This window comes from Copadichromis virginalis, linkage group LG7 (genome assembly GCF_057382275.1).
Source record: "Copadichromis virginalis isolate Kocher_CV1m ecotype Utaka linkage group LG7, C_Virginalis_male_GT1.1, whole genome shotgun sequence".
Lineage (NCBI taxonomy): Eukaryota > Metazoa > Chordata > Actinopteri > Cichliformes > Cichlidae > Copadichromis > Copadichromis virginalis.
Genome location: NC_140624.1, coordinates 41199315 through 41220894, shown reverse-complemented (window position 1 = coordinate 41220894; position 21580 = coordinate 41199315). Strand labels below are relative to the sequence as shown.

At 39.2% G+C, this 21580-nt stretch overlaps 1 pseudogene across 1 annotated transcript; it reads left to right on the top strand.

Moving 5' to 3' along the window:
• The first annotated feature begins 17867 nt into the window (after positions 1–17867).
• LOC146705647 (uncharacterized) lies at positions 17868–20940 on the top strand (annotated as a pseudogene). The gene is made up of 4 exons (XR_014921719.1): positions 17868–19192; positions 19350–19502; positions 19789–19872; positions 19974–20940. The product of XR_014921719.1 is annotated as an uncharacterized LOC146705647 (transcript).
• The last annotated feature ends 640 nt before the right edge of the window (positions 20941–21580 follow it).

Below are 21580 nucleotides of genomic sequence, written 5' to 3'. Positions count from 1 at the left end.
TATTCTTAGTTTTCATGTATTTTTGTATTTTGTTCTTTATTTAGGCCATGCTTCCTGGGTTGATCTGTTACGTTGTTCCTTATGTGTTTTCCCTTCGTGACTCTTACCCCCTGTGTGCCCCTCTGTGTATTTATGAGCCCTCGTCTCTCTTTGTGCTTTATTCTATGTTTTCCCCAGCCCGTTATGTCTGCGTTCTCCCCGTGCTCTCTCTCCTCCTGTTTGAACCTCTGTGTACTTCCTGCTTTACTTTGCCCATCTCCCATCAGTGTTACGTTCACTCCTGCCGTGTCTTGTTACGATTATCAGTGTCACCTGTGTTCCCCGTGTGCATCCACTTCCCCTGATCTTCCCTCATGTGTATTTAGTCTCTGTGTTTCGTACAGTCTGTGTCGCGTCGTCTGTGTTCTCACCCCCATGTTTTCACGATCAGTCTTTTGTGATCATCTTCGTCTCAGAGTTCTCTTAGTTTGTCACAGTATTAGTTTTCCCAGTTTAGTTATAGTTTAGCCACGCTATCCCTGCTGTGTTTGTATTCCTGGTCTTCAGTCATATTAAAGGCTCGCTTTCTGTTAAACTCACTCCCGTCTACTCACTTGTGTACGCTCCTGGGTCCATTACACACACCACCGCACGACCTGCCTCTGCAGACCGTGACAAAAAATCCTTCGTAAGCTTTATTAACTTCTGTTTGTTCATATACAATATTCCAATCTTGCTTTAAAAGTTCATTTCTAAGACAATTTAAGGTCTTCTCTGTTCTTATTCTTTTGTAAATAATCTTATGTCCATCGTTGTTCACTTTATAATGGCAATTATATGATGCAAAGACTGGTAAATGGTCACTTATATCATTGATTAACAGCCCACTTTTTATCTTTCCTTCTATTATATTTGTAAATATATTATCTAATAGAGTTGCACAATGAGATGTTATTCTGGTCGGTCTTGTTATCAGTGGAAATAAACCGATGCTGTACATGGAATCAATAAATTCTTCTGTACTCTTATTATGATTTGGATTCAATAAGTCAATATTAAAGTCCCCACAAATAAACATTCTTTTCTGATTTATATTTGTAAATAAGTCCTCCATATTATCCTTAAATATCTCAATCTTAGATCCTGGTGTTCTATATATACAACTGACAATTAGGTTTTTCCTTTTTTCTATACTTATTTCCACTGATAAACATTCCATCACTCCATCAATAACAGTTGTCATTCTTCCCATTCTTTTGTACTTTAGGTTTTTATCAATGTAAAGTGCCACCCCACCTCCTTTCTTGTTGATCCTGTCTACATGAAGGAATTCATATCCATTTATTTTAAAGTCTTCTTCTTTTCCAGGAGTTATCCAGGTCTCCGATATGGCTATCACATTGAATGGCTGTTCAAACTGTGTTATGTAGTCTTTGATGGATTGAAAGTTTGCATATAAGCTTCGACTATTAAAGTGAACCATTGTTATACCCTGTTCTACCTTGAATTCCTTTTTAAGTTGCTCATTTGTATAATAATTGCATTCATTTGTCTTATTGTTAAAGAAATTACAATCAGGATCTATGTTGCTGTCATACATCAATGTCTTATTTTCAATATCTATATGAGTTGTTAGTTGAAAATTGTCAGACATCTGCGTTGGTTGTGCACTTGGACGGTCACATCATATTTAGCACTGCTTTGCATTTATCAGTTATATTTTTCTAGTTCAGTCATCTCTTTGATGACTAGAACCTTAGCCTGCTCTGGTGTTCCATTTAACTTAATGAATATTTTACAGTCTGACGTCCAAGTTGACTGTATTTTCTTCTGTTTTCTTAATATTCTTGCTTGTCTTGCAATGTCTGCATTTTTCTTGATTAGGTGTTCATTTAAATAAACATTTGTACCTTTTAGCTTTCTTCCTTGCTTGAACAGTTCTTTTTTCTCTTTTCTATTAACAAAACGAATGATAATGGCAGGTATTTGATTTTTTCTCGGAAGAGGATGGCATCCCTCAATATTTTTACTGTCCATTTCTATACCTTTGCTTTTAAAGAAGGCCATTACCTGCTCTTCCAAAGAGCGTAGCTCTTGCTCGGGTGGCTCCCCTCTCTCTGCTGCTGCTACCCGTGCGTATGTCTGATGCTTGGTTTCCAGTCCTGTCACTATCACATCATTTACTCTTGAATATTGTTCCAGATCTGACACCCGTCCTTCCAGCATAGCAATCTTCTTGTCCTTTTCCTCGCTCTGCCTTCTTAGTTCTTTAATATCATCCATTAAATTGAGTATCAGTTTTTGTTGTTTTGAAATTGTTGTTATTTCTTCAGACATAAAGTTTAGGGATTTCTTTATGTCCTCCAGTTCCTCCTCATTAACGTTGCTCCTCTTAGGCGGCATCTTAACGCTCCTGGGCCTGGTGGGGCAGGAGGATCCTGGGCCTAGTGGCTGCTGGAAGAGCCTGGGCCTGGTGGCTGCTGGAGGATCCTGGGCCTAGTGGCTGCTGGAAGAGCCTGGGCCTGGTGGCTGCTGGAGGATCCTGGGCCTGGTGGAGCAGGAGGATCCTGGGCCTAGTGGCTGCTGGAAGAGCCTGGGCCTGGTGGCTGCTGGAGGATCCTGGGCCTGGTGGAGCAGGAGCATCCTGGGCCTGGTGGAGCAGGAGGATCCTGGGCCTAGTGGCTGCTGGAAGAGCCTGGGCCTGCACCAGATGGTGCAGTGGACACATGTGTGACTGCTGTGATTAAAGCATCTTTCTTTCAGCTTAACGAGTGAACCGTCAGCTCGTTCAAACACACGTTAAAGTCCGTTTGGCTCGACACCACCGAAAGCGTGCTGCTGCAGTCTGAGGGCTCTTATTCAGCGTGCATGCCGAGCGCTGAGAGACGGAGGTTGTGCTGCAGGCAGACGTTTGGACGGCGACTCAGACTTCTCTTCTAGACGTCGTCAAATATTTGTCTACGAGATGACGACGAGACAGGTACCGTCCTCCTGTAAAAACAGACACACAGCAGGTAACAGGAACTACTCGGTGCGCCAGCTCGGCACCACTAGGCTGTGTCCCAATTCAGGGTCTTAATTAAACGAGTCGTCAGTCGCAGGAAACCACCGTTCTCATGATCATTTTGACCCCACGGGATGAGATCTTGCGTGGAGCCCCAGATCGAGGGAGATTATCAGTGGTCTTGTATGTCTTCCATTTTCTGATGATTGCTCCCACAGTTGATTTTTTCACACCAAGCTGCTTGCCCATTGTAGATTCACTCTTCCCAGTCTGGTACACGTCTACAATACTTTTCCTGGTGTCCTTCGAAAGCTCTTTGGTCTTGGCCATGGCGGCGTTTGGAGTCTGACTGTTTGAGGCTGTGGACAGGTGTCTTTTATACAGATGATGAGTTCAAACAGGTGCCATTCATACAGGTAACGAGTGGGGGACAGAAAAGCTTCTTACAGAAGACGTTACAGGTCTGTGAGAGCCAGAGATTTTCCATGTTTGAGGTGACCAAATACTTATTTTCCACCCTAATTTATGAATAAATTCTTTACAAATCCTACCATGTGAATTCATGGATTTTTTTTTCACATTCTGTCTCTCACAGTTGAAGTGTACCTCTGGTGCAAATTACTGACCTCTGTCATCATTTTAAGTGGGGGAACTTGCACAATCGGTGGCTGACTAAATACTTTTTTGCCCCACTGTATATATATATATATATATATATATATATATATATGAATAAAATAGTAAAACAGGGTCAATGACTGTTTTTCGTTTTTTGAGTAAGAATATATTGGGCACGACAAACTGTTTTGAGGCGTGTTTGCTTCTTTGAGATGTTCACAATGGCTTAGTTTGAGATTGCATTCTTTTGATTTACACTTTATGCAAATGTTGTTCCAACTTTTGTTTTTGTTTTGGAGTTTTGGTTGTAGAACACTGAATGTGTGTGAGGGGTTGTTTGTTACCCTTTCATTTAAGAAAAGGTCATACAAGTATGGCTCAGATGCATAAGCTTGCTCACCTGCAAAGGCAGTTAGGGACTCATTCACTGGTAATTATACGATATCGGGTTCAGCTGGCCCTTGGCTTACTGCAGATAACAAGGTATTAGAGATGATGAAAGGCCCAAGAGATTGTACGAAGTCATGCATAAGAGTACAAGTCCAACTGCCAGACTTGTGCAGAGACACTAATTGGGTGTAAACATTAGGAACTGGAATGGAAGGGTGAGAGATGACATTAAAAGGATTATCACAGCTGTAGCTTTGGTAGGAATTAACTAGTTCTTATTACAGAATGTAATTATGCTTTGTCAGGTTTAATGCGTATATCTGTGTTAACCTTATGGTCACTGCGGTGAAAATACCTCTCCAGAAAATAAACAGAAAAAAAACCATACAAAATTTCAAATGCTACATGGTTAAAAACATTGTGTTTGATTTGATCGGCACAGCCCTCTTCAACACAGTAAAATAAGCAAACTAGATTCCTCCCATGACTTTTAATATCTTTTAATATATGATTTTAATAACGACTTTTACCTTTTTTCCTGATTACTTATTTATAGAAACATAGCACAGATGAGTGTGCTCTGCTTTGAGCTTTCAAAATATTCAATTTCTCCCTTTGATTCCTCCGTTAAATTAACATTAATGGAATAATCAGAGTGCAAGTAAACAAACTTCACAGCGTTTCTCTGCTGCTTCAGAGAACGAGTATTTGCAAGGGTCCAGATTGCGGCTGAGTGACTTCCTTTATTTTTGAGATAATTTTCAATCTTGTAGAAAGGAGTGACTGACCAGCCATCTGCTACTTTTTTAAGTGTGCCAAAAAATATTTATTAATATGAGATTTTAGTCAGTTATAGCTAAATATTTCTTTGCACAAGTTTTTTTAATAATAATTTTGCACACAAAACATTTCATTGGGTCTGCACAGTTGTCTCACAACAATAAAGTCCTGTGTTTGAATCCAGTGGCCAGCTGGGATCTTTTATTGTGACAGTTGCTCTGATATGTAGAAAACCTGCATTTGATGTTTTTCAGCTGAATAACATCATGGCAAGCAGATCGTGTGCATGACTGGCCTTTGCGATGACATTTTAGAACTGTTTTCTGTCACAGGTCACTTGAACATTATTTTTCCAGGTGTAGCTGAGCATATAGCAAAGTGAATGCTTGTAGTTTTGCTTAAAAAATCACTGGGAAAAAGTAGCACACTATGGGACCCTGCTAAAAAAAAATAAGGAAAATTAATCATGTATTTGTGTGTAAATGTGTACAGTCAGAAAAGTGACCAACATTGCAAACTTTCAATACCACGTGAAAACACATAGTGTATCCATTGTGTATCGAGGAATACAATACTAAAGATGGTTAAGAGCCAGATGAATTTCTTGCAAGAGAAAGAACAAACAGAACTGAAATAATGTATTATGCTGGGACCAGTGTTCAAGCTGCTGGTCTCTTAAGAGGAACTACAATATCACTTACCTTGGAATCTTCACATACTTGACGTATAATGTTTTAAACAGACAAAATTTGTTTGAATCATGGTTCATAACTTTGTACATGCGGTAACTGCATGTCCGTGCTGTGTTTATTGGTACAGCTGACAGCTCTTGCTAAGTGTCTGTTGGAGCTAAATTCACAATGGGGAGCTGAATGAATGAGGATTATTTTTATTATTCTTTTTTTGGCACTTCAGCACGGCAGATCTAGCCAGCAACAATGAGCTGGGGTTTTTTTTCCCCTTTTGCTTTGAGAACCTGCAGTCCCTCTGATTGGTTCCACAGCCAACAATGAAAAATATCTCCCTCTGTTTGCTTTCTTTGGTTCCAGCAGATAACCTCCTCATCAAGTTTTCTGTCTAGACCTTGTAAAACATCAGTAGTCCCTTTTGTGTGCATCCTTGTTTGATTTGCTTCAGCCCTCTAAATCTTATTGTCCATCTTGTCTATCAGACAGAATAAATCCTGACATTTTTGCCCTACTTAATTGTCTGATTAGTCAGGGCATGTCACCCTTACTTCCACACCTGTGTCTGGGCTTTAATTTTTTTTTTCCATTTTGGTCTCTGCTATCACATAAACTGACACAGACAATTTATTTTGGTTTTCATGCGGTCTTGGTACAGTTTGAATTCTTAGAGTCTGTACATTACTTTTTTTCTCCTCTGTATACTGGGTCTTTGAATTTTGTGTTTTTATCTTCTTTGAACATCCTGATAGGAAATGCTGGGGTCAGAAATCAGACAAGCCTGTTATTTATTTGTAGTTGTTCACCTTCTCTGTTTAAGAGTCGTATTGTACATACACAAGCTCTCATTGTGAACCGAAAGAGCTGCTTGAGTGAATTAAACATCTGGATCACATCCTTGCTTCTCTTCCCCACAGTGTTCATAAGGAGCTAGTTCAATTAAAACTGAGTATAGTATGTATTTTGTTACAAATATCTACTGACTATTGCCCTCTTATTTACAATGGGTCTCCACAGCTGGTGCCTCTGTGTGTCTATTTTAGGAAGCTTTTTACATCTGATGTATAGTGGCCCTGAGAGGTCAAATCCACTGTAACCTAAGAAAATACCAGCAAAAAGAAAAACACAGAAACCAGGACAAATCACAAGGAAAGTTTGATAAAATGCAATGGAAGTTAAAGCAAAACAGAACAGCTGCACTAAACACAATGAAAAAAACAAGGAATTTGTCAGTGTTGTGAGGGAGAAATAGATGCAGGGTAATGTGTGTTTCAACTGTGCAATTCATACGATACTGTAGATTACCCAGTACTGCTGACCTATATGCACTATGTGAGTAGTAGTAGTAGTCGTTACATAGTGGAGACGTGTGTTTGCTCATTGGGAAGAGGTTGTGTCTCTGTTGCTTAGGGCTGCTTTGCCTACGTTCTACCTCTCTCTGTGCGAGAGGAATTTGGTAATGTTATTGCAACTTTCTCATTGGCAAGACATCAGGACAATGTTGCTTACCTCTACTTCACCCACGGGTTTTCTCTGTCTGCTTGTTCCTACTAGGGAAGTATTATGTAGTATGGACATTGTTTTCCCACTGAAGAATGTAGCACTAATGTAGCTTACTGCTAACATAACATCTAAATACTAGGGGTGCAACGATATTCGTATCGATATTGAACCGTTCGATACAGTGCTTTCGGTTCGGTACGCATATGTATCGAACAATACAACATTTGTAATTTATTTTATCAACTTTCCTTCCGACGATGCTGTCTGTGTTGAGCGCTCAGTGAATCTGCGTTCGACTACTCCGCCTAGGCTGCACTGTCGAGCGCAGATCCACTGAGCACTCAACACAGCATAGTCAGAAGGAAGAGCGCAGGGCAAGCTAGCAAGACACATGGACCTCCCCCACCCTCATTCAGATCTGGCGTTTGGAATTATTTTGGTTTTCATGTGACGTATGACCCTGAAGGTAAGCGAGTCATGGACTAAAGTAAAACAGTATGTTGGATGTGCCATGCAATGCTCAATTACATTGGTGGGAACTAGTGTGTTAGCGCAGTTAGCTCGTTAACTGTTGGCCGTCTAGCCCCACACACGGGGCGATCGGCGGTAGCTTGTTAACGGAGATTTGCCGTGTTGTGGCGTTAAGGTCATTTCAACGAGATTAACCTGAAAGCACTAGTGGGAACACAACGAATATGACTGCACATTTACGCAGACATCATCCTAGTGCAAAGACCAAAACAACAAGCATGCTACTAACTTTAGCCGAGTCATTTAGACAGCTGTTAGCACATGATTCTCCTTATGCTGCTGAGAATATAGCCCAGAAGAAGCGGATAGTATAGCTTTTATTTTGGAAAGAGACATTTCTCTGTAATAAACTCTCTTTTCCAAAGATGAGTGATTCCTCAATCAGATACAGGGCTTGCAATATCGCTAGCCCGACGTCCTGGAGCTAGCGATTTTTTTCAGTCGGGCTACCAAAATCTATCTCTTCCCTGCCCGTCGGGCTATTGTAGGAAAAATATATGTCAATGCTTTTGCATTCTTTCAGAAATGTAGCTGGGTAATTATGTCATTGGCATCGGTGAGCCACTGTCAATATGTGACATATTGAAATCGCGTTTGAATTTGCGCTTGTTTTTTTGCTTTCACTTTGCAATCGCGCGAACTGTGTATAGAGAGCGACAGCACTGATCTGTGAGTGATGATAATTTGTGCACCAATTCCTCTGACATCGTCTTATTAATCGTTAGCTTACTATGCAAACATGACAAGTGAAATCTCCTGCAGCTTAAACATGTGAGAGGTTGATCGCGCAGAGAATCGCTGAGCTTATGTGAGTCCGTGTGTAAAAGCATTTCAGTTCTGCTGAGCCAAATAAGACAGGTCAGGGTGAAGAAGTGACAGCCAAAGAAAAGCTTACCACAAAACGGAGAAGTTATGACAAATCAGACTATAAGGCAAAAAGAAAGTGCAGCTTTATGGTTTCATGGACAAAAGAATTTCTGTGGCTGCAATATGACGAGCTATATAGCCAGGGCTGCACATAAGTGGTCCGCAGGTGCGCATTCGCTGTCAAAATAAAAAACACGCACAAGGGTTAGGGTTGAACTTAAAAACTGTACTTTTGAGTTAAAATATATATTTATAATTTTAATAAATGACAAATTAAAAAGGCATGAACATTTTTTTTGTATCGAAAAAATATCGAACCGTGACACCAAAGTATCGAACCGAACCGAACCGTGAATTTTGTGTATCGTTGCACCCCTACTAAATACTTCTATAGTTACATGCTAAAGTTCAATGTGTGGGCTATTAGAAACCTCTTTTCAGTATTAAAAAAATGACTTATCAATCTTTAGTTCCATAGGGCATCCATAGCTGTAAGTGTCCCTTCTTCAGTAGCCAACTACCCATTAGTAGACTATGTCCTAGTTCCTCAATATGTGACCTTGTGCTTCAGTTATGTATTGTTCCAAAAATGACAATGTTGCAGCTACATTATCCAGCTACACTACTCATGCTTCCCAAATGATCTTGAAAATGTCTGCTTCAACACTGCAAACAGTAGTGTTGAAGCAGAGATAATCAAAGTTGCCCTGATGCCTCACTAATGAGCAAATGCTGATGGATGGTGTTGTCTGGGTAGTCAGCTTCACAGCTGTTCTGTCATGCTATCGTCTCACCTAGATCACTTCTGTGGTGTTTTGTGAGCTCTTTGTTTTTCTTCTTCTGTTCTGCTTTACTCAACTTCCATTGTGTTTTGTGTGCCTTGGCAGAATGTTTCTATTTCCCTTTCCTGAAACCCTCTTGGTTTCAGTGCATTTAACCTCTCAGGGCCACCGTACAGATGCCCTTTCTGGCACCACCCCAAAGAAAATGTTTGCTTATTGTTCAAATGTATAAACTCCTATAGTATGGAGCCACAATATTACAAAGATGAATAATAAGCATATTATCTTATTACAAGCCTGTCAAATTTACCATGTTACTTAATTGAAAATGAAAGTAAAAAGGACTTTTTTTGTGAACATGGGTATCTACATCTCAAAAATAGCCACTCTTAGTTATGGTGTACCTCAAGGCTCAATTTTGGGTCCAGCCTTGTTTGCACTGTATATGTTGCCACTGGGGTCTATTTTTTCCACAGTATAACCTTTAATTTCACTGTTTTGCAGATGACTTGCAGGTTTATTTGCCTTTAAAAGCACAGACAGGGCCAGACTCATTTTAGCAGTGATTACGTTGCCTTGAAGACGTTAAACAGTGGATGTCCTTAAACCATTTAAAATTAAATGAAAGCAAAACAGAAATTGTTCTATTAGCAAATACATTGACAGTGCTCTGGGCCCTTTATCCTCTCATTGTAAGACAAATGTTAAAACCCTCAGTGTGTACCTTGATGGTTCCTTTAAGCTGTGTAGGCAGGTGAGTGCAGTAGTCCAGTCTAGCTTTTTTCACCTGAGACAGCTAGCCAAGGTAAAGCCATACCTTCCAGCTAGTTTCTTTGAACTTGTTATTCATCTGTTCATTACTTGAAGATTGGACTACTGTAATCCCCTGTAGTTTTGTTTGGACAAGCCCTCTATTTATTGTCTTCAGTTGCAGCTGTTTGTCTACTGACTGGTGTGAAATGGGAAGAAGCATATAATCCCAGTGTTGGCCTCCCTACACTGGCTTCCTGTTACTTACAGGATCCAATTAAAAGTTGTATTTTTTGTTTTTAAATCACTAAATTGTCAAGCCCCATCTTACCTATCTGAGCTCCTATTTATTTATGCTCCAGAAAGAACAATAAGCTTCAGTTCAAAACTAATGTTATCTATTCCACAGTCTAAACTTAAATCTCGTGACGACAGAGCCTTCTCTGTGGCAGGTCCCAGACTCCTGAATAGTCTGCCTCCAAATATTAGATCTGCACAAACACTGGAACATTTTAAGCCTTTACTGAAGACACATTTTTATGGACTGGCTTATAGTACACGTTTGCCCCAAACACTTTATTTAAACAGCCTTAGTCATTGTTGCTTTAGTTGTTTTTACTGTCTATTGTATTATTCTTTTTTATATATTTTTATTGCATCATTGTTGTGCATTTACTTATTTTAGCTGCATTTTATTTGGTAAAGCACTTTGTGCAGCATGAGCTGTTGCAAATGTGCTATATAAATAAACCTGACCTAACTGCTAAAAAGAATATAATAGATGTACAAACTGCACAGTGTTTCATTGTTCTTTCTTCTTCTTAATGCACAACCCCCACTAGGGTTGAAATACCTGGGACGATCCACAATTTGGTTTTAGAACTGAAGAAGCCTCTTGGATGAGAGGTGAAATGTCTTCCCCAAACCTAAAGAAGTGCAGTCACTTTCTTTTCAAGCTCCTTAGATTGCGTTAGATGCCTTGTAGTACACTATCATTGTCATTAGATCAGATTAAGATGACTGCTCAACAGTCAAGCAGGCTACATTATTAAAATCATTACTTTACATTAGGGCTCCCCAAGTGTGCCAAGAACAAATCCCCCCACATCTTTATATTAGTACCACAAGCCTGGACTGTTCACACAATGCAGGTTGGGTCCATGGATTCATGCTGGTGATGCCAAATGCTGAACCCACCATCTGCATGCCTCAGCAGAAGATTCATCAGCCCATTTTTAGCGAGTCAGCCCACTGCAGCCTCACATTTCAGTTATTGGCTTAAAGAGTGAAATCAAAACGATCTTCTGCTGTTGTTGCCCATTTGGATTTAAGGCTGGACATGCTGTGCATTTTGAGATGTTTTTCTGCTCATCACTATTATAAAGAGTATTTATCTGAGTTACTGTTGCCTTTTAGGCTGCCAAACAGTCTGGCCATTCTCCTTGAATATCTCTCATAAAAATAGCATTTCTGTTCCACAGTGTCGCCATTTTCCACCCTTTTTCTTTTAGAGTTTTTTCACTTTATTGAGTAAACTCCTTGAACAACAGTTTTAAAATATATTCAGACTGGACCATCTGGCACCAAGAATCGCACCATGGTTAAATTCACTAAGAGCTGAAGTTGGATTCAAACACTGGCTTTAGCTAATGCCATGCATCTGTGTTAGTTTATGTACTGCACTGCTGGCGTGATTTTTCTGATTGAATTTATTTATAAATAAACATGTGGACAGGTGATCCTCAAGAGGTGCTTGGTGAATCAATGTTTTTCTAATGTACTTGGCACGAACTATAGACTTTATCTTTTAATAAACTCCCAAATACCAGTGAGTTCTCTTTTTGTGAACATTTAAGAAGACACCAGACCAGCAGAAAAGTAGAAAAAACTTTCTTCTATTGGTAAACACATGCTATTAAAAGGCACACAAAGGACACAGTGCTGCCCGATTACTGTACGCTAACTTTTTGCTTTACTTAAAGATTTAATTTCCTGCCATTAAATACAGACAAATGCTTATAAAGCAGCGATGGAAAACATTTTTCTGAGGGAATCATTGTCTAGGAAACTAGCAATTTGTTAAGGTCAGACAAACACATTCAATCCAAGACACAACCCTGTTACCAATGTCAAAGTCTTGTGTTTAATCATGTGACAGAATTGTTGCCTCGATAGACTATGTTTCAAGCATTCTCCACTGCAACCACTGAACATCCAAGGTATGGACATTGAGGCTGTGGACAGCTACAGGTACCTTGGTGTTCATCTGAACAATAGACTGGACTGGACTCATAACTCAGACGCCCTCTACAGGAAAGGGCAGAGCAGGCTGTACCTGCTGCGGAGACTCAGGTCGTTTGGAGTGGAGGGCCCACTCCTGAAGAAATTCTATGACTCTGTGGTGGCTTCTGCTATCTTTTATGGTGTGGTCTGCTGGGGCGGCAGCATCTCTGCTGGGGACAGGAAGAGACTGAACAGGGTGATCCGAAGGGCCAGCTCTGTTCTAGGATGCCCTCTGGACCCAGTGGAGGTGGTGAGTGACAGGAGAACGGCGGCTAAGCTGTCATCCCTGATGGACAACATCTCCCACCCCATGCAGCAGACTGTGACAGCACTGAGCAGCTCCTTCAGTGGGAGACTGCGGCACCCACGGTGTGGGACGGAGAGATTTCGCAGGTCTTTCCTCCCCACTGCTGTCAGACTCCATAATAAAGACTTTAACTGATCAAGCACACACATCCATACATATGCAATAATACTAAGTGCAATAAACCTTTCTGTCATCGTTGTATTTTTACTCAGTTGTATATAGTATTTGTATTTGTATTCTATTTTTATCTTATTGTATATTTATTTTATTCTATTCTACTGTATATAGTATTTTATTCTATTCTGTACAGTTGTGTACTGTATTTATTCTTATTGTATTCTAATTGTTGCCTCATAACTTTTGCACTGTCCACTTCCTGCTGTGACAAAACAAATTTCCCACGTGTGGGACTAATAAAGGTTATCTTATCTTATCTTAATCTTCAGTCGGATATTGCTTCCTCTTTAACGAATTTCTATGGAGGAGAAATTCAATTTCTTCTGTTCAATCACGACAACCAACATACCTGCCAGAATCTAATGCCATTTTAGACAGCCATGCCTCAGGGTGCTAAAAACAAGCAAGCACTGGGCTTTTAAATTGCCCATGTTAAAACTTGGCAATGCTTGACATTAGTGCTGCCCAAATTGGTTGATGATGAGTCTTTTCATAGCTGTCATTTTTTCACAAAACATGGATTTATTACAGTTAATAAGTTACTGGAAACCAGACCTGGCAAATTTTGACAAGTAACAACTTATGGTATACATCCTTCCATTGCCATTCTGCTTGGTGCCATCAGCTGGTGGTTATATTTATTACATATATGTATTAAAAATTGGAATCTTCCCTAGGATGCTGAATCAGATTTGGAGGACTGTAGACCAAATGAAGACGTTTAAACAGTGTTGGAGATTGTGACAATGAGTCTGGACATCTCACTCTGGGGACAGATGCACAGGTCAGGTGTTTGGATCATTTCCCTCGGTTGCCTCAGATCTAGACAGATTACTGCGTCAAGTTATTGACCAGGGGGCCGACTGAAGGACCTTTTCAACCCGTTGCAATCAGAATGTGTGCTCAAAGCAGCTGTCTAGGGTACACAGCAAATATTTCAAATGCAGCCAGAAGGAACTCCTCTGCGGGGCTGACCCATCAATAAGCCCTGTGCACCGTTATCTTAATGTTATTGATAACATTCAGAGGTCTAAATCCTTTACCCCCGGATCTCTGTGGTGATTTTTTAAAGGCTTGTTTTGAGGAGATCTTGTGAAACAATAATCTTAATTTGAATAGGACTTCCTTGCATTGATAAAGTCCTTGTGAGTAAATATAACTGCAGTCTTAGACAGTTTTCATCGATTTTTAAAGCAGCACTTTCCTTTCATTGCCGCACAATACTTTTTTGTGTTGCTTCAGATTCATGTTTTAGTCAATCACATATGCTTGCAGTACTCTGCAATATAACATAATAACGGACCAACTTATTGAATGCAGTTATTGCTTTTAAGTTGGCTGAAACTATACTCACACAATGGAAAGAATAGAGCAAAAGGCAATATCAGTAAATAAAAAAAAGTTTTATGATTGATTTAAGGGAATAAAAAGACTTTTCATGGGGTGTAAAAGTACTGTAATGGAATACAAATGTAGACTGCTCTCAGCCCTGTCCCCTCAAGAAAAAAAAAGTCTCACCTTGTAAGGGCTTCATGATTTATTGCATAACATATAGAATAGTACATTTTTCTTTCCATCACTTCCTCAGTGACCTTGTACACTATTTAAAGGAGCTTGTGTCTTCTTCCTCTTGAATTTATGCTGGCTATGTTATTATATTACTGTACACCATTACAAACCTCTTGTAGCTGGATAGAGACATAGAAGGAAGCTGTGTGTAAGTGTGTATACCATTTTGGCTTGTGAGTATTTTACAGACAAGTGGCAAATTAAATCCTGCCTGAACATCTTCAAAATGCATTGACATTGATTTTGCAAGTCTCTTGAACTCTTGCTACAAGGAGGACCTGGCATTATTCCAAGACATTCCCTAATTTGGTGTTTTGAAATCTAGTATTGGTCCAAAATCTCAGTGGTAATCAACTCAGTCGAAATATGGTGTCAAGGAAGGCTTTGGATTAACATATTTTTCATACTCACCAGTCCATTCAGTGACCCACTCATGCCATACTGATAGTGCCAGCCACATCCTGTAAAAAAACACACACAAAAACACCAAGATAGCAAGATAAAGTGATACAAGAAATTCATTCTCATTTTGCAGTGTTCCATAACCATGCCACAAAAATGCCCCCACCGTATAACAGCACCACCATATCCTCTTACCTGTCTGCATGTATTATTTCCCCAGATACAGGTTTTTACAAGCAATATCATTAAGCACGAGAAATACTTTCTGTTGTTCATAATTTGCAACAATCCAACTGAGATCCCATTTGAACACACTTCAAGAAAAGAGTCAAAGCTTGGGAAAAGCCTAATTTGCAAATATTTAACAGAAAATCATTTTCAGTTTTCCTTAGAACTCCATAACTCCCTGAGGTCTTATTATGTTGCCATCAACATTTTAAAAGATCAGTTGCAGTTTTGTTCCTTCACCGACTTCTGTTTGCTTGTTTAGATGGACTGCGGAGCATAGCTGGATCAAAGAATCTCAGAAAATAAACAAAGTGAGCAAGTGTCCTTACGTTTACTAAGGCACAACCTCCTTTAATATTGATTGCCCTTGAGAAACCCTGAGTTTTAGATGAAGCAATAAGCAAACAGCATGAAGACACTGAACGGACTGAGGATTTTTATGTGCCTGTGATGCCAGCTGACACTCTCATGGTTAGCCGGCAACAACACGATGTAGAGCTTTTAGGACAGGAGCAGGTTTGTTGCTGTTTGCTGATGTTGTAGAAATACTTAATGAGATTTATGCTAACCAAGAAGATGTTTCTATCCTGCACTAACAGCCCCCGAAGGAATCAATGTTCAACACAAAACACAAATCAGTCAGTGCTGTCAATTAAACAGAGTGCCTTTATTTGATAACAGAGTGTGTACATTGCAGTATCTGAAGTAATATTGCGCATGGTCATTTTGTAAATGCACCCTGGTTCAAATAAATGTAGAAAGCCTGAAAAACTGTAATTTTCAGAATGGAAAAGGAGCTAAATCACAACACTTAATATGAGATATGAAAAGAAGGACTTGCTAGTCTTTAAAATGGTTCATATACAGTAATATAGTTCAGAATATGTTAGCTCATCATAAGTGATTTCCACATTATAAACATAAATTTTATGCACTTATATTTGCTCTGAAAACTGTTTTAATCACTAAAGAGATTGATTGGAGTCTTTAAATATGATTTTTAAAGGAACAACAAATAGAACAGAAAGAAAAAGAAAGAAAGCACAGTTAAGAAAACAACTGGTCATGGCTCTGGTTGTCCACTCTTTGCTTAATCACACAAATACATTTGGCGTTTATAAGTAGATGAAATTTCAGGCTTTGGATTCACTTGAGGACAGCGGATAAAGGGATGTGATCAGAGCTCAGTGATCACAGCAACAGGAAGCAGGGTGAGTCAGAGTAATGCCAGCAGAGCCAAGGCCAGAAAAATGGATAAAGGCTGCTGAATTCCTGCATGCCTGTGGGCAATGCATATACGAACACAGGAAGAGCGCAGAGCGGATCTAAAGATGGTCCATACCTCATGAATGTCTCACAAATGAGAAGCATCACAGTGAAGAATGGGATACTTGTACAATACATCCAGCATCCGAGGATTATGATCTTGGAGGACCAGATGTTCCTGTACATTTATGGGTGTACATGCTGCATATATATATGCATGTAATGGTATGTGGCAGCATCTATTAAATGCACCTTTATCCCTAGCTACTAAATTTGTCTGTCTAAAGAAGAATGCTGGGTTTTTTTTTTTCAAAATTCTGAGATTGCCCATTTTGTTCTTCACATAATTACTTATTTGAGCATGAAACAGCCATCAACCTTCCTACCCCAGCTCAATAGAGATGAAAAAAATAAAACAAACAAAACAAGACAAAACCCCCCTCTCACATAGGCCAGCAGTGAAGCCTTTAATTTCAGCTGTATAATTGCCAGAAAGCTAAAACAGAGGAGGTGAGACACTTTTTAGAGGTCTTTGGAAAGGAAGATTGATTGACTTGCTGTGCATGTACTTTTAATGGGTATGTTTTCCAAGGTATCCAAATCCCATTAGAATCAGAATCAGCTTTATTGACCAAGTATGTGTATACATATGAGGAATTAGGCTCCAGCTATGGACAGACAAACATAGACAGCAGACAATACTGACAACATGACAAAGATAATGGATGTGCAATGGTGTAGAGTGCAGAGATGTTGGAATAGATTATAGAATAAATGGTTAATGGATGGATAAGTAGTTACTATATGTACAGTACACTGAAAAAATGGGAATTGGCAGGCTTTTGAATTTGCACAAATGAATTTAGTTAATGCTACACAAGCCTCTCCTGTTTCTCTTATTTACATGATTAAATAAAGTACCAGTTACTTGATTATAAACAATACTGAGACTACTCATTTTTCTTGCATTGATTTAAAGTGACTAAATTAGAATACTAAAACCATTGTAATCATGTTTGACCACAACCGGAAATGATGCAATATATTCAAAGACAACAACTAAATGTGATTGGATAATAAGACCTACCTTATCCAATAAGACAACAACATAATTTAAGGACAGCGCAATTGACCGCCAGATTCTGGAAGACTGTTCAGCCGCATGCAACCTTTGGCACTGAGTCAGGCATAGTGAGAAGGTAAGTAATTTAAATACATTTGTTTTAGTTGGGTACGTTTTCACAGAATTGTTGTAGTGCATGCTATATGAAACGTAATCTGTAATGCATCTACATGTTGTTTTTACAGTGCTAGCTAAAGTTGGTATTAGCTTTGTGGCTAAAGCTGAAAAATATTAACGAATTGCACATAGTCGGGAGAAAGCAGCTGTTGTCGGTCAGATATGGAATTTATGCATGTGACAGAGAGCACTGACGTTTTTGATGGCTTAGCAAGTTAAAACGTCACTGAGAGAGCGCAATAGTGTTTGTGTTACTCGTGCTAGCTATGGCTACAGTGGGTAATTAGTCTGGCTGTAACCGTCAGAGTTTCAGAAGCTGGGAGGGCCACAGTGCCATACCTTAATTCTTGCTGATGACATGCACTCAAGTTATAATAAGCATCCTGCCACCTTAGACGTGGGTTTGAGAACCTGTACCCATAAATGCCAAATCATTTTTCCATTTAGTCATTGTTTTAGGTGAAGTGTCACTTACTTGACTATTCTATCGGTCATGCCCAAATAATACAGCAGATATCTACAAGGAGATAAGTTTGTTCAACAGACTATGTCTTATTAAGTGATGTATTGTGAATTTTCCAACATCGGCCCAAAACAAATTAGGACCCTTTCCCCCCCTCTTTTTTTCTAGTTTGTGTAGAACATATGTGAGCTGCTTCTCAAAACATTATGTATAAATGAGGGAAAGATTGGTACTTTAAAGAAACCATTGATGCTCTTCTGGACTGGAATACCTTTCTTCAATTAAAATTAATGTTTTTTGTGATGGTGGAATTTTTACCTTTATGATTACAGAAGTCAAAACATCAGATGATGATAGCTTACCATCTAAACTCCCCATCTCTTGGCAAGTCTGAATTAGAGGGCTCAGCTGTATCGGCCTTTCTAGTGGATTTGCTTAAAGAGGAGATAGCTTAAGTCATTAGGTACATATTCCCTGACATTCTAGAGGTCAACCTTGCACAGTGTGTGACATTAAAGGGCATAACTTATAGAAATGGAATGGTACTGGCCCAAAGGGCAGCAGGTGGATTGCCAGAATACTGAAAAACCATATCTGCATTGTACCACAGCATATTCTACATTGTCAGAGAGCTTGGTGGCTGGTACAGAGAGCACGACAGAGCTTTTGAGCTCCGCCCAGTATCCACAAGAATATTCACTCTCGCTTCGCTCTGTGAACTCCTTGATACTTATCCATTGGTTGACTATGAGATTGGATCAGTCCACATTGTGACTTTAAAAAGGCATATAGAAATAAAAGGTGTTCATATAAGTGTAATAGGTTCAGTCGCATGTATTTCATTAGATAAATTCTTCTTTTTTATGTCTGATCTTTATAACTTTGAGTATTGGGTATGGATAGCTTTATGAAAACTAAACTGAAATGATTCTTTCTGAATGTCTGATATTTAATTCTTTTTTTCCTACAGAGTCCTATGGGGAGTCCTATGGTCCTAAAGACTGTTTTGGCTGACGGAACCTGTCGAAGGCTCACTCTCTAATGGAGTGCCTGAATCAACTGAGGATCTCATCGTTGAAGTCAAGAGACAGTGTTGTCTTCAGGGCAGTTTCAGACTTCAGTTTATGGATTCCTTGTTTGGGAATGAGTTTCTTAACCTTACCTCAGTTTCAGAAGTAGCAGACAAGGGGACTCTTAAAGCTATTGACATGTCAAAGCCCACCACATGGATATAAAAAAGAGTAACAGAGTTGGTGAAACTCAAGATGGAAAAGACTTTTTCATACAGAAGACATGAAGTTGTTCGTGATGCACCAATGGTGGAGGCTTTCATGGCAAGATGGCCTGCTCTATTTGATTTCCATGAGGTAAGGTTTGCCTCATACACGGTGTTCTTGTGGTATTAGCCTAAAATGGTTAAGGCACAGTTGTTATTTGACAGCCCATTTCTTCAGCATGAGTGATTGAGGCCTTCTTCCAGGTATTAAACCTTTGAAGCTCATTTCTCTGTGCTCATGTTTTCAGATCAACGCTGAGTTTAAGAGAATTGCCACTATCCCCCCTCAAACAAAGTTCCTGGCTCAGCTGGATCTCCACTTGGACAACCTGGTGAAGTTGGTCAACAGAAGAGGAGAGCTTGGACTAATACTGAAAAGAATTGTGGCATAAATGGATAATGTAAGTGATAAAGCCTCAACATTCACTTAACATGATCCTCTTTGGATGAAATTTTACAATTGTGGAAGATTTCAAATGTTTTCCCATGATAAATTCTCTCATTTTGTATTTTTACATCTGCTTGTTTTTTTAACCTTCACTTTGTCAACTTATTATTAATTGCCAGTAAACCTATTATTAATTTGTGTGCCTTTACTTTAAAAACATTCATGTAAAGTACACTATTAAAACTTAAATGAAGGACAAGAGCTGAATGAAGATGCTAATTACATACATTTCATTTCAGTGTGAAGATGTTGATGCTGAGTGTGTCAAGGGCGTGTGTATCTACATGGGTGAAGACCCTGGCATGCTTATCCAGGAGTATGTGGTATGAACTTGTCTTTTTTTTTTTTTCTTTTTCTTTTTGGACTTTCCACAGTGTGTCATATTACTTACTTGGAAATGACTAACATGGCTTCTTTTTTACAGGGCATGGAAGAACGTGCCATCAGTGAGACTGTTGAAGACACCACTGTTTGAATTTATCTTCTTAAAGAGCAAGCTTCAGCAGATGAACAAGAGTTGTCCTTGCAAGCATCAGGGTGGCGAAGACTTTGGATAATGTAGCATTTGCTGTGATAATGCTATTTGGACTAATGTATGCATTAAACCTTGCCTACCCTGCTGACCTTCGCTACAACTTTGACGTTTTCCAGAAGGTTTTCATGGAACTGGATGGAGCTAAACTCTCTAAAGTTCTTGCTTTCAAAAACCATCTGTTTCATTGAAAAGTCAAAGACTGCACTTCTGCAATTCTTTGCAGTTTTTCATTTTGTGTTCAGTAACGTTATACTGCTTATGTTTTTATTGCTTTCCCCTCGTGTGACTGCAATGCAGGATAATTTTTCCTTTTGGTATCATGTTGTAAGAAATTTCTACTGACGATTTTTAGCAATATGTTCTAAGTCAACCTTAATGTCCTGCTTACATGTTTAAAATGAAGATTAAAATTCATGTAGGTGTTTGGTATTAGTTATGTAACAATGTCATTTAAGGCTCAACTTAGTTGAAATCTTATACAGGTAAATACATGTACAGAAGCTGAAACTGTTGTCAAATAACACACAAGTTATATTTGGGTAAATCTGTTTATTCATAAAAGCGTGTTGCTTTTTTTCAGGTAGTCTTAATTTAGTTTACATTTTCAATTGTGTAATTAATACAAATGTTATATGTAAGAGATGACGGGATCATCTATAAGCACTTTCTTTTATTTGCTGCTGAGGTCAGTTTTTTGTGAAATATTTGCAAATATATTCTCAAACTAACTTTTTCTTTTAGTTATTTCTGCAGGCTATCTTTAAAAATGTGTTAACAAGTTTATATGGATGCGATTTTGGACTTGTTCATGGCAGAATTGCTGCTTTCACTGCTGTTACAGTTTAATAAAGGTGAATTGTTCAGTAGCACTCACAGTCTTTGCCTTTTTTGTCAATAATAATCAGTTAATATTTCAATTGAAAAAATTAAGTAGGATTTAAAGCCATAATTTGTGTTGCAGGAACATAATTGCAATGTGTTTACATTACATAATATCATTGCGTACCACTGGCAAATAAAAATAAGTTGGTGTTAAACATTAAAATATATTGACATTATGCAATACATTTATATTATGATAATAGATTAATATTAGTACATCAAACTGCCGGAGGACACCGTAAAGAACATCGACTTTGATAGAGTACATCGCTTGGGGGGCGCGCGGTCGCGGACCGGGAGACCACGGCCTATTGTGGCCAAATTCAGTCAATTCAAACAGAAGGAACAGGTGAAGAGTCGCGGCAGAGAGCTGAAAGGAACGGACTTCAGCGTGAACGACCAGTTCCCCAAAGAGATCCTGGAACGACGCAAGGTCCTGTTCCCAGTTCGACGTAGCTTTATCCAGAAAGGCTCCCGTGCTGTCATCGCTGTGGACCGGCTCTACGTGGACGGACAGCTGTACCGCGACCCCGGCACCACACCGTGGTTATACTGACTGCACTCCATATAAGAACCCGCTACACTCTTTTCTTATTCATTCACACTTTCTCCTT